Source organism: Dendrobium catenatum, unplaced genomic scaffold (assembly GCF_001605985.2).
Source record: "Dendrobium catenatum unplaced genomic scaffold, ASM160598v2 fragScaff_scaffold_1395, whole genome shotgun sequence".
Classification (NCBI taxonomy): Eukaryota; Viridiplantae; Streptophyta; class Magnoliopsida; order Asparagales; family Orchidaceae; genus Dendrobium; species Dendrobium catenatum.
Genome location: NW_021319857.1, coordinates 858,232 through 870,477, shown reverse-complemented (window position 1 = coordinate 870,477; position 12,246 = coordinate 858,232). Strand labels below are relative to the sequence as shown.

At 35.2% G+C, this 12,246-nt stretch overlaps 1 protein-coding gene across 3 annotated transcripts in view; it reads right to left on the bottom strand.

The window, feature by feature from the left end:
- LOC110099877 (uncharacterized WD repeat-containing protein C2A9.03) overlaps positions 1 to 10,078 on the bottom strand; it is a 34,767-nt gene extending 24,689 nt beyond the window's left edge. Inside the window, exon 1 of one of the 3 annotated variants that reach the window (XM_028699819.1) lies at positions 9,851 to 10,078. The gene's annotated coding sequence lies outside the window, so the exon portion shown is untranslated. The remainder of the gene's footprint in view (positions 1 to 9,850) is intronic. The other 2 variants (XM_020827178.2, XM_020827179.2) reach the window with 2 other exon arrangements.
- Positions 10,079 to 12,246: the final 2,168 nt, after the last annotated feature.

Sequence of the window (12,246 nt, the reverse complement as noted above, 5' to 3'; positions counted from 1 at the left end):
AAGTAAAGCATTAGAGGATAGGATAGCAGATGGAAAAGTTGCAAAGGAGATTAAACTCTATGATCACTAGGGTGGAGATCATAAAAGTTTTTGGAGACTAGTTCATCCCAACATCAGCAAGGTGGAAAATGTCGAATCAAGTTAGGACCCCAAGAGGAAGTCTTAAAAGTTCTTATGAAGTTTGAAGGATAGCTTGAGAGTACTTTTAAATCATTTCAGAATCAAAGAGCTTGTTGAATTAGTAGAAATAGCAAGAGATGTTGACAGCGCCATTGAACAACATAAATGGGAGATTTTTTTTTTTTTTTTAGAAAATGCAAAGTTGCATTAGAAATAAAGGAATAACAACCTAATACAAACTAGAAAATAAAAAACTAAAAGATCCTTGATCAAGAGAAAAAGGATCCTTATTGAAAGCAATTTTGTTATCATTAAACCTATTAATTTGAAATGGAACCCACTGTTTTCTATTTTGAAACCGTTGAGATGCAGGGGATACCAATAATTTGAAACAACCCGAGGATTGGTTAGTATCCCAGAGTTCCCATCCAGTTAAAGAATAGGATCTAGTAACGATCCCATAAACAAATATAGTAAGTTTAAAAAACAAAAATGCCAAATGAAAAAAACAGCTATTAAAGAAAATCAAAAGAAAAATACAAAAATGATAAGACAATCTCAAATCACCTATGAAAAACAATAATAGGTATTTTAGATGTCTTTTCCAAATATCTATTTTGTAATACCAAGCAATAAAAATGGAAAATTCTTTGATTAGAATTCCCAACTTAATGTCTCTTAAGACTTTGCAGATTGCAATGAGAATTTCGGGTATCATATTACTGAAATGTTTGAGAAGAACTTTTCAAATCATTCTTCGTTCTGTGATCAGTAATCCTCCTAGTTTGATCTTTCACCGGTCCTAGCTCTTGTAGTTCTTTGAACAGCTTATGTTTAGAGCCGGAAGAAACTAGCTCCAACGAAGAACCTTTTTTATTCTTTAATAAAATAGTTTTTTTGAACTTCAAACTGATTGTGGAAGAAGGAGAGATGGTATTAGAAAAGCCATCTCTTATTTTATCATTATTAGCAAATTTACCTGAATTATTTGCAGTCTTAGGAGTCAAAACCGAAATCTGCTCCTCAAATTTCTCTTTAACAGCCTCCATCGTTTGTGGGATTTGAATATCCAAATTCCCAGCAATCCCCGATGGAATAATAGCAATTTGTCCAGCTGGATTTGTTGGAGTAAAATCCGGCTTCAGCTCCTCAACAACCTTATCTGCCTCCATGATTTGTGGGATTTCAAAATTTGAATTTTGAAATCCCGAAATTTCAGCCATGTTATGTTGAACTCCATTATAATCTACCTCATCTGATGGAATCACCAAATTAACTTCAGTAATTTTATCTCTAATTTCAGTAATCAATGAACCTGATTGGTTGTATTCAATATTTGTATTATGAGCTATAACCGGCTCAACCAACAAATTTGAATTTAGGCTAACTGCAACTTCATCTCCTCCCTTGATTTCAACAATTTTTTCTACTGAATTTTGGTCTGTCTTCAAAGGATGGCGTTCTGAAATCCGACGAACTAGTTGAAAATCTGCTCCATGATTTAATTGAGAATCCCTCTTAACACTTTTAATCTTTCTATTAGATTTAAATTTGACATGCATCCAAGGTCCGTAAGATCTATCTTCAACTAATAAATTCTATTTATGAACTTTCTTATCAATTAAATCAAGATTTTGAGAACCATATGGACATACCACATCTTTATGTCCAATTCTTCCACATTTGAAACAAATTGAAGATAAATTCTCAAATTCAAATTTCTGAAAAAATCTGCCATGAATACCTTCAACCCAAATACCACTAGGGAGTTTCGAGTTCAATTTTACCCGAACACATGCTCTAGCGAATTCCCTTCTCCCCCATCTAAACATGTTGCCATCCAATAATAATGGAGTCCCTATACTCGAAATAATTCTCGTAATGTTGGTTTCGTCCCAGAAGTGTAACGGCAAGTGGGGAAGACGAACCCAAATCGGAGAAGAAATCCCATCCAAGGAATAAGGAGAAAAATTGGAAGTCCATTTATCTAGTCCAATGACAAAACCTCCCACGTACCAAGGACCTCCATTGAGAACTTCCTCTATCACTTCCTGAGATTGAAAGGAGCAAAGGAACCAATCTAATCCAAGTGAAGTAATATGAAATCCTCCAAATTTAACCCATTGCCTCCTTAATTCAAAATCATAATTTGAGAGGGGCAAGTTTTTGCAAATGATCTTCACTACCAATGAATTTCTTAGAACATGAACATTGGATTTTTCATTTTCTAAGTCAAGTTTAACCACATTAGCATCTTTACTTCCTTCATGAATTTTAGTTGAATTAATTTTAATGTGTGGTTTTTTAATCCACACATTAGAATTATTCAAATTGTGATCGGTGCCACCAGAGGTGGAAGCCTCCAAATCATTAGCTCTAGGGATAAAAACCGGCAAGGATGAGCAAGACTTACTTTTCAAAGCATCCAAAACTTCTTTTCCTTTACCACTCTCCATCAAAGATTTTTTCTTAGAAGCCAAACCTCCCTCTCTATTCACTAGAGGAGAGTTAAAAAAACTAGAAAAGCTGCGATTGAATGTAAAACTACCTTTTGTATCCAACAAAGTTGGACGCGCGGTAGATCTAAGAGAATTGGTGTTCCGGTCATCCAAGGATGACCGGCCACCATCCTCCATTTACAAAGAATGCAACCGAAAAACTTCTTCCAAATCCTTCCTCAATTTGTGGAGCTTCTCTCTCTTCACGCCTTACATAAATGGGAGATTGGCAAGAGGGATTTGATTACGAAACATTTAAGAGTAGCTTTAATGGGCAGGCATCCAAGTTTTGACATGAAGAATCAAGGAAAAATCAAGTGTTACTGGAGGATATGTTGGCATTAATGTAGTATGAGGGAAGGAACATATGGGGTAAGTGTTTCTTTGCAATAGATCAATATTTTGGATGCAATGAAGTGGATCAAAAAAACAAAGATTGTAAAATGCAAGAGTATGAAGGCAAGTCAGAGTTCAAATCTAAAGGATTGATGCAGCAGTGGAGATAACAAACAACATCAAGGCTTAGTCCCACTACGTAGGGTCGACTACATGAATATTTTTTCTCAATTTTGTCCTTTTAAAAGATTGATGCAGCAGTGGAGATAGATGACAATTAATTCAAGAAAATACAGTGAGGTTTCTACAAAAAGAGGTGGAGGAAGATTGCAACAAAATTGAGTCTTTCAAATGGAACAGACCCCAACAACATATACACCTACGCAAATAGGTTGTATGGTTTGTGATAGGAAACACTTGAGTTCCCAAGTGTTTCTCACCAAAACTGAAGTTGATCCGATGGAAACTGTTGTCCAGTTTGATTCAACATGAATTAAGAATGTTATTGATGTTGAAACAATTACAAATCTCATTTTTAAACATCAGAGTATAATCCAATTTGATTCCAATGTTGGCAATTCGTTCATTTATGTGCAATATTTAAATTATTATATTTTCCTCCTGTTACACTACATAATGGTTTATCCATTATGTTGCTTACTTAAAATTATATGGTAGCAAGTTATGCTTGCATATATCATACATACATATCTATTTAAAGGTTAAAGTCTAAGTTGATAGTGTTATCATTGACTAAATTCAAGTGACATTCGGAATGTGTCGGCTAAGTAAATATGTAGCACAGATAGTGGACGAAAAAGATGACATTATTTTTTAGTGATAATCATAAGATATGCCGTCAAAGAAATATAGTGTGTTCTCTACTCTAATTTCAACGATTCAGATTGATAGAGCATAGACTTGCACATGAGAAAGATGAGATTAAGTCAGTAGGAAAGTTAGATGAAGTAACTAAAGTGAAAGAATTCATATATGTATTTTTCGATATGTTGGTGAATTTATCTCTTGAATGAAAAGTAGAATATTCTATTGGTTGATACTTAGTACTGCAAATATAGATGACTCTTTTTAGGAAAGCCCCTAGAGAATTATGGGTGTTAAATGTCTAGTTGTAAGAGTTGGTAGATAAAGGTTTATCAAATCATATATGTCACCCTAGGAAGCTCGTGTGTGTGTGTATGTATATATATATTTATTGATACTGAATTAGGTGACAATTAAGAAATAGTACCATTATACATGACAGATAATTTGTTTGAACAATTTGAAAGTGCATCTGTATTTTCTAATATAGATTTCGAGGTTTGGTTATCATCAAATAAAGATGGAGGAGGATGTGGTTAATACTATAATAGGAAACACTTGTAGATCTCAAGTATTTCCCATCATTCTTTGAAAAACAGCGAGAATTCTCCACAAAAATCCACACAAAACAAGGAAAACAATAGATATATTATTTGATGAAATGGAAACGAAAAATACCTACAATTTATCCGCTATTCGAGAGGAGGATCTATCTCTCCCAAATCTCTAGACGCCGCTAGAGAATAAAAGAAAACCTAAATCTAAGAGATCTCAAATTTCAGCAAAATTCAAAATGTCCTAACCCTAGGAAAACAAACTGTTTAATGCATACAAATAAAAATGAAATCCTTAAACAGTCCCTACATTCAAATTTTCCTCCTAACTCCCTTAAAATTCCATCCTAAACAACTCATGCACGTCGTGCATGCTTTCGGCACGTATAGGAGGCGGAAAACTCTGCCTCTATTCGCGTAAGCCGGTCCTGTCGGACCAACTGGACCGATCTAGCAATACTCCCCTCCCAAAGATCCACCTTATTTGCAAGGTGGAAAGACAAGACCCTCATTCATTCCTTCTTCATTACAAACGGTAAGAATCTGAAGAGTTCGGTCCTTCACTTGTGCCAAAGCGTATACCTCTCGTCACATCTGAAACAGATCCCCTTCGCCTTCTTCTCCTATAATTTTATTTCTGTAAGCTTCTTGAAGTTGTCCCTAGATCTTCCTCCGGCTGTCTTCTCTTTCGAAGTATCCCTAAGAGTACCTGGTGTTGGCTCCTTGATTGCCAAAAAGGTGGTGGTCATTCTGTACGAGCCTCCTAAACTGTTGCCTCTTGCTCCTTTTTTCAGGTGCCACTGATCCTCCACCAGCTGAGCTAGCTCCATAGACTCTCCCAAGTCCCGAGGTCTCATCACTCTGACTGCTGCGCGGATCTTTGGTTTCAGTCCCTTCATAAAGTTCCCCTCCATTAAGTCTCTGGAAGCCGATCCAATCGACTTTCAAGGTACTCAAATTGCTCACGGTACTCCATCACTGTCCCCTCATGCATCAAAGCAAAGAACTACTCGCAGAAGTCCCCTCCCCTGTTGGTTTGGAAATGTTCCAATAGCCAATCCTTAAACTCCTTCCAGGTCCTTATCAGTTTCCTCGTATCCCTCCATTGGTATCATGCTAAAGATTTCCCTTCCAAGAACATCCTGGCTGTCGTCAGCTTCTCCTCCATCAACCTATTAATAGTAAAGTAATTTTCTACCCTGTAGATCCACCCATGTGCTTCATCTCTCTCAAGATAGACATCTTCAGTTTCCACACCCTCAGATCACCACCTTTCCCTCTGTTCCCTTCATAATTTCCCCTTCCCCAAGGGAGGATTCCTCCCAAGTGCCCCAATCATTCCTTCTACGTTCATACCCAAACCTTTCATCACAAACCCACATCCTCCCTTCAAATTCAGCACCCCTTCAATCATATTCAACCACTATCCATTCAAATTTAACACCTCTTCGATCATAATCAGGTCCTCGTCTTCTCAATTCAGTCCCTCTTCTTTCAAATTCAACATCCTTCCACTCATGCCCAACCCCCTCATATCTCTCTACATACCCTCAACCAGACTCCTTCCTAGGAATAAGTCCTAAGAGAGGAATTTTTTCTATTCCCTCCAAAATCTCCACCTCTTCATCTTCCTTTCGTCTAATTGGCTTCAGATTTTCCCCACTTTCGTGGCTGTTGGCGCTTTCCCTCACCTCCGACGGCGATATTTTGGTTTGGACCTCGAGCACTTTCTTCAACATCTCCTCCAAGATGGAAAATTTCGAATCGAACTTATCATTGATAGTTGAAATATCTTTTTTTAAATCTGAAACTTGAGTTCAGCGATCTGAAATTTTAAATTTCATTTGTCCAATCTCCACTTCGAGGCTTTCCTCCAACGCATCCAGTTTCTTAGCAGCCATTGATGCCTGGATTTTTGTAGAAATAAAAATCTGGACTTCAACCTTCAAAAACACAACTTTCTTCTTCAAAATCCCAAAAACAGTCGCTGAAATTCACCAACACAGCTCACCAAAGGTCCCAAAAATGGCTCTGATACCAATTTGATAGGAAACACTTGTAGATTTCAAGTATTTCCTATCAGTCTTCGAAAAACAACAAGAATTCTTCACAAAAATCCACAAAAAACTAGGAAAATGGTAGATAATTTGTATTATTTGATGAAATGGAAACAGAAAATATTTAGATACAATTGATCCTCTATTCGAGAGGAGGTTTTATCTCTCCCAAATCTCTAGACGCCGCAAGAACCCACAAGCAAACCTAAATCTAAGATATCTCAAATTTCAGCCAAATTCAAGATGTCATAACCCTAGGAAAACAAACTATTTAATGTATACAAATCAAAAGAAAATCTCTAAACAATCTCTATATTCAAATTTCCCTCCTAATTCCCTCAAAATTCCTTCCTAAACAGCTCGCACCTGCCGTGCGTGCGTTCGGCGCGTACAAGAGGCGAAAAACTCTGCCTCTGTTCGCGTAAGCCGATCCTGTCGGACTGGATGGACCGGTCTAACAGACTACATTCTTCAATACATATGGACACTAAAAGTAGGAGAAAGGAGATTGTTAGGTGAAATGTTTGCGGATGATGCAATTGTAAATATCAACATTATTAGGACCACATTAAAGATAGCTTAGAGTAGGCAAAATAAATATTATGAATCTAAGCAAAAAGCCAATGACATTGAAGTTGGCGACTTTTTGTTTGAGAAAGTGAGCTCGCTGAAAGATAGAAGCACGTTTGGAAGATATCGTAAATTAAGCCAATGTATATTAGCTTTCAAGGAGATTGATAGAGTTCACAAAGTTGCTTAAAGATTGATCTGCACATCATATGAAAGAGGTTTAGAATGTATTTCATGTTTTATCACTTTTAGATTACAAAATGCAACAAACAAAGTTTCAGAAGCAAAAGTTGATGTACAACAAGTTTTAACACTCACAAAGGAATGTGAAAGAAAGCTGGATTTTGGTTTGAAGCGATTGAGGCTAAGCGGATTCCTATGGTAGAAGTATAATGGAAGCACAAAACAGAAAGAAAAATCACAGGAGAAGAAAGCTAAGATGAGGCAATTGTTCCCATAGTTATTTGATTGGCTATTACACGAGTTGAAATGTTGAGAATGAAATTATTCTTAAGATGGGAAATTGTAATGCTTACCCATTTAGGAAACTACTACTCACCAAATATAATTTATGCATGTGTATGTATTTATGAAACTTTCTACAAATATGATTTTATTTTGTACACACAATTCTAACAATTTTATATTATGCGTGCAATTTCAACAGTTTTGATATCTAAAAAGGACTGCATGTCTAATCAAATTATGAAAAATTTGTATAATCCATTGAACACAATGTATGATACTTGTTATAGGCCAGTACAATTTAAACAATTTTCATCATTGTTTTAAACACTCAATTTTAAGCATATTTTTATGGAATATTTTTTAATATTAAATCAGGCTGAGAGAAGCTTGCTTACAAAAACTTTATTACTCATATTTTTTCTCTTCTCTCTACCTTTTTTCCCATTTCCTTTTATTCCCTTTCATAGCAACGAAGAGGCACTATGCACCTAGTTTGATGAGCTAGAGAGAGGAAGCATCTGAATATTTTAGGGGTTGATTAAGAAGTCAAATCTTTTAGATAAATTATTCCTCATGAGATAGAATACAATCCTCCTACCTCATGATTCGATCATTCTTGTTCTCATGTGTTTTTAGTATTCTTCATATGCCATTCTAAACGAGATTTTCTCAATGTTGCAATGATTTCACAATTAAAATGTTTAAATTTGCCCACATTTACATTACTATAGCAACGAAGAGTTGGTTATGAATTCCACAGCTAAGCAGATCTACAAAGATCCCCGCAAGAGGGCATGTTGGCTAAACTTTCTATGTTAAGTTAGAGCAGGTGGTGCTCTAAAGGTGTACAAGGGAGGATTTTGGCATTATGCACCAAAATAGGCTATATTGCTAACGATTTTTTATTATTTTGGTAATTAGTACCAAAAAGTCATGAAAGTGAATCAATGGACACCAGAGTGATGACAATGGTATATATTGAGAAAGGTCTACTATGTCGACTACTATATTATAAGATAATAAGATGGCATAAGATATGCAATATATTACCAATTCAAAGCTCACATAAAGTATGGAACTTTGTTATCATAAGTTTTATATGAATGATAAACATGCATATTTACATGATTGTTTTCTCAATATTTAAGCATTAATTGCAATTACTATGGCATGATAAGAACATGAATATGATGTCCTAACATGAGCATAACAAGAATTGCATCTATAATTACAATTTAAATCAATGACATAAGCTGAAACTATACAAATTAATGCCTTTGTGTACACTAAATTTAATAGTAAGATTCATGTAACCTATTGGGCTTATTGCTTAACCTATTGTATATGAATGTGTTTTTGGATTTAAGAAAGGATAAGTATTTGAGAAGTAGTGATATATCACATTTTGGTTAATAATCTGAAAGGTAACATTTGATTGTGTATGATCTCTTTTGTAATTATGGTTTACATGTAAATTTTCTAGATGTACCCTAATTGATGATCATGCTTATTATTAAATGAATCTTTTTGGATGTCCATAGTACAATCACGTAAATGGCAGTCTATGTTTCTTAATTATGTTATTATTCTTCAATGATTTATTATTGGCTCTATGTGTGATGCAAATAGACAATGATAACTTTTTAAATAGATCCTAGTCCTGAGAGGAGCTTGTTTATGAAAGATACAAATATAATGTTTAAAGAAATGCTTGATTGAAGTTCTAATATGTTGCATCTCAGCTTAATTTGGTCCATTACATTGTAGGAGTTTTATTGGGTTGGAGTGTGACACACTCGTGGAAAAGGTGGATGAGTTTTGGATTGATTGGCAAGCACAAGTATCAACGGGAGGAGAAAAGTGGTAGCTTAACAGGGAAATTGAGGTTTCTCACATTGAAATTCCAATAAACAACCTTTACAAAAATAGATAGACAATCAAACTTCTCAACATCCAAGTATATGATTTTATAATCTTTGCCTACTGTCCATCTCGCAGTGTCATTCAGAGAATGCAGAAAATAAAGAAGAACTAGTCTTCAGTGGATGTGAACATGAACCATCCAAAAATTGGCTAAGCAAATGCCATATTTCAGATTTCATAAAATACCTACATGAAATTCCCAAATGAATCAAAGGTTGCTATCTTTATATCCAAAACAAATAACATGAGCTTTACAGCGTCAATACAACATCAAGATCTCTCTCTCAAAACCGCAGTTCAGAAAATCATAACAGAAATTTCATAGCCGTCGATTAATCTCCGGAGGAGAAAATCTCTAATTAAAAAACAAATTATTATTATTATATTAAAAAAAATCTTACGTTAAAAAGAGAACCAAAAATAATCAATATTCCATAACCCCAAAAGTTAAAACAGCAGCATGAAACGGAAATTCTGCAAAATTTGACGCCTTTCTTACTTGTTGCAGGCTCCAAATAATTAGATCTCACAAAAGGCAACGATCTGCATCTAAGAACTTTAGAATCAGATGACGATAACCGGTAATGGATTGTATAAATCTGATGAAATCCAAGACCCTGCCGAATCTCAACAATTAGGGCTTTCTGCCCCTTAAGGCTCGTCCAAACTCAGAACAGAGAAAGAGACTGACCAGCCATCAATAAAATTCGCCAGTTTACTAAAGTGCCCACGGCATCACTATTTAATTAAAAAAAATGGCAGACGCTTGTCAAATCATCTTCATTGTAAACTTGAAAACTTCTATTTAGTTTATGGGACATTTTGAAGAGAAATTATTTGTTCTCGAGTTGGACATAGCTTTGTATTTGGACTTCAATTAAATCTTGACTCGTGGATGAGACACGTGAATTTTTTAATTGTATTTCATTTTTATTTGACTTTTCAGCCTGATCGACTTGATCCGACCTACAATTTATACTTTTTTAAGAGGCGTTCCATTTTAAGAAAAAATCCATGAAAGCTTCAAAATCTAAATATTTAGAACTTTTGATACTTGCTTATAAAGAAAAAAATGAGGAATAACTTACGCTATATTCACGGAGGTGGAATGCTCAAAAGACACAAATGATGAAATGAGGTAAGGAAACGTTCAGGAATTAGAAGTTAATTTGGCTTTGGAACTGTTGAGGGTATCAACTTATCAGTAAATTTCTAAATTATCCCAAGTTTGAAAGTTCGTGAAAGTTGTTAAACCTTAAGGAACTAGTCAACTAGCTTGATGCTCACCAAGAGGAGAGGTGAATTGGTAATTTTTTTAAAAAAAATCAACTTCAAAATAACAACGACAATATTTTTGAAAAGTTTTAGAAATTGAAAATACCAAATTTTAATTAATTGCGGAAGCAGACATGTTAATCAAAAATATTGATTTAACTATGATGATATATTGATTTATGAAACGAAACAATAATTACCAATTTTTCCAAGCAGTTATAACAGAAATAAAATGCTAGAAAAATAAAAGAGCAAAAGAAAAAACACACACGAGATTTTTATAGTGGTTCGGTCAACATTGACCTACGTCCAATCCCTAGAGTCCTCCGCTCCGGGTATTGCACTAATTGCAAAGTGACTCTTATTTTGCTCACACAGCAAGATAGAGAAGCCCTTACATACACATTTTCTCCAAACCTGATGCGACAGAGTGTCTAACGCTATGTCATGCTTCTAGTGTGGCAATAGACCTTGACTCTTTTTTCTCCCTCATAGAGAAGCCATATAACCTCAGTTCCTTTTTTCTCCCTCTTGGAGAAGACAGAGAACCTCAGCTCCTTTTCTCCTTCCTAGAAAAGGTAGAGTACCTCGAGGACTTGACCTAAAAGCCTCTCTTCTAAGAGAGGCTTCAAGACTCACTAAGGCAATAGGAGGAGCAAGGGCGTAACTAGTCCGGAGCAACCATTAAAAGTTTGTGAAGATTATTAAACCTCTAAGAACTAGCCCAAGACTAACCAAGAGGGTAGGTGAATTAAATATTTAAAAAAAATTCTTTAGGAAAAAAGAAATTCTTTAAAACATTTTCAAACACACACGATAATTAATACAATGGATACATAAATAAGTAAATTTCTTAACAATGAAATAAATCATATTTTTCAACCACGCATATAATTGCTAAAAATAAAGTGTTGAAAATAATCATAATGAACACATCATAATTTATAGTAGTTCTGTCAACCTGATCTACCTCCACTCCTTGGAGACTCCCTCTACAAGTATTGCTCTAAATAGTAGTGACTCTCCTTTTACTCTCACAGTAAGGTGGAAAAGCCAGTACATATGTTGTTTCACCACCCCGGTACGACAGAGAACCATGACTCTTTTACAGGTAAAGAACCTCAACTCTATTCTCACCCTCCAAGTGATGGACAGAGAACCACAACTCTTTTTTCATCCTCAAGGGATGTTTAGAGAACGACTCTATTTTCACCCTCTAGGTGATGGTCAAAGAACCACAATCTTTGCTAAAGAACTTCTTCTCTATAACCATAGAGAATACAGGCATATGCTTGTAGATACTAGGCAAGGTTCTTGCTTGGAGTAACCTTGTGAATCCCCTCACAACATCTCCCACACAAAATCTCCCTCTCTTTTCTCACAAAGCTCTCCATCTTCTCTCCCTCAAATCTCTCTTTCAAGAAGTCTCAATAGCTAAAGATTTCCTAATGGAAGTATTAGAAAACCTTAAGTTATAGGCTTCAAGAAACTCTAATTTTCAAGAGATCTATCTTCTATTCGTATAGTACAATTAGTGTAATTCAGACTCGTCAAACAAGCTCGTGAAGACGAACTATTCATCCTTTATAACATTTTGTACAGTACGACCAAAATATTATA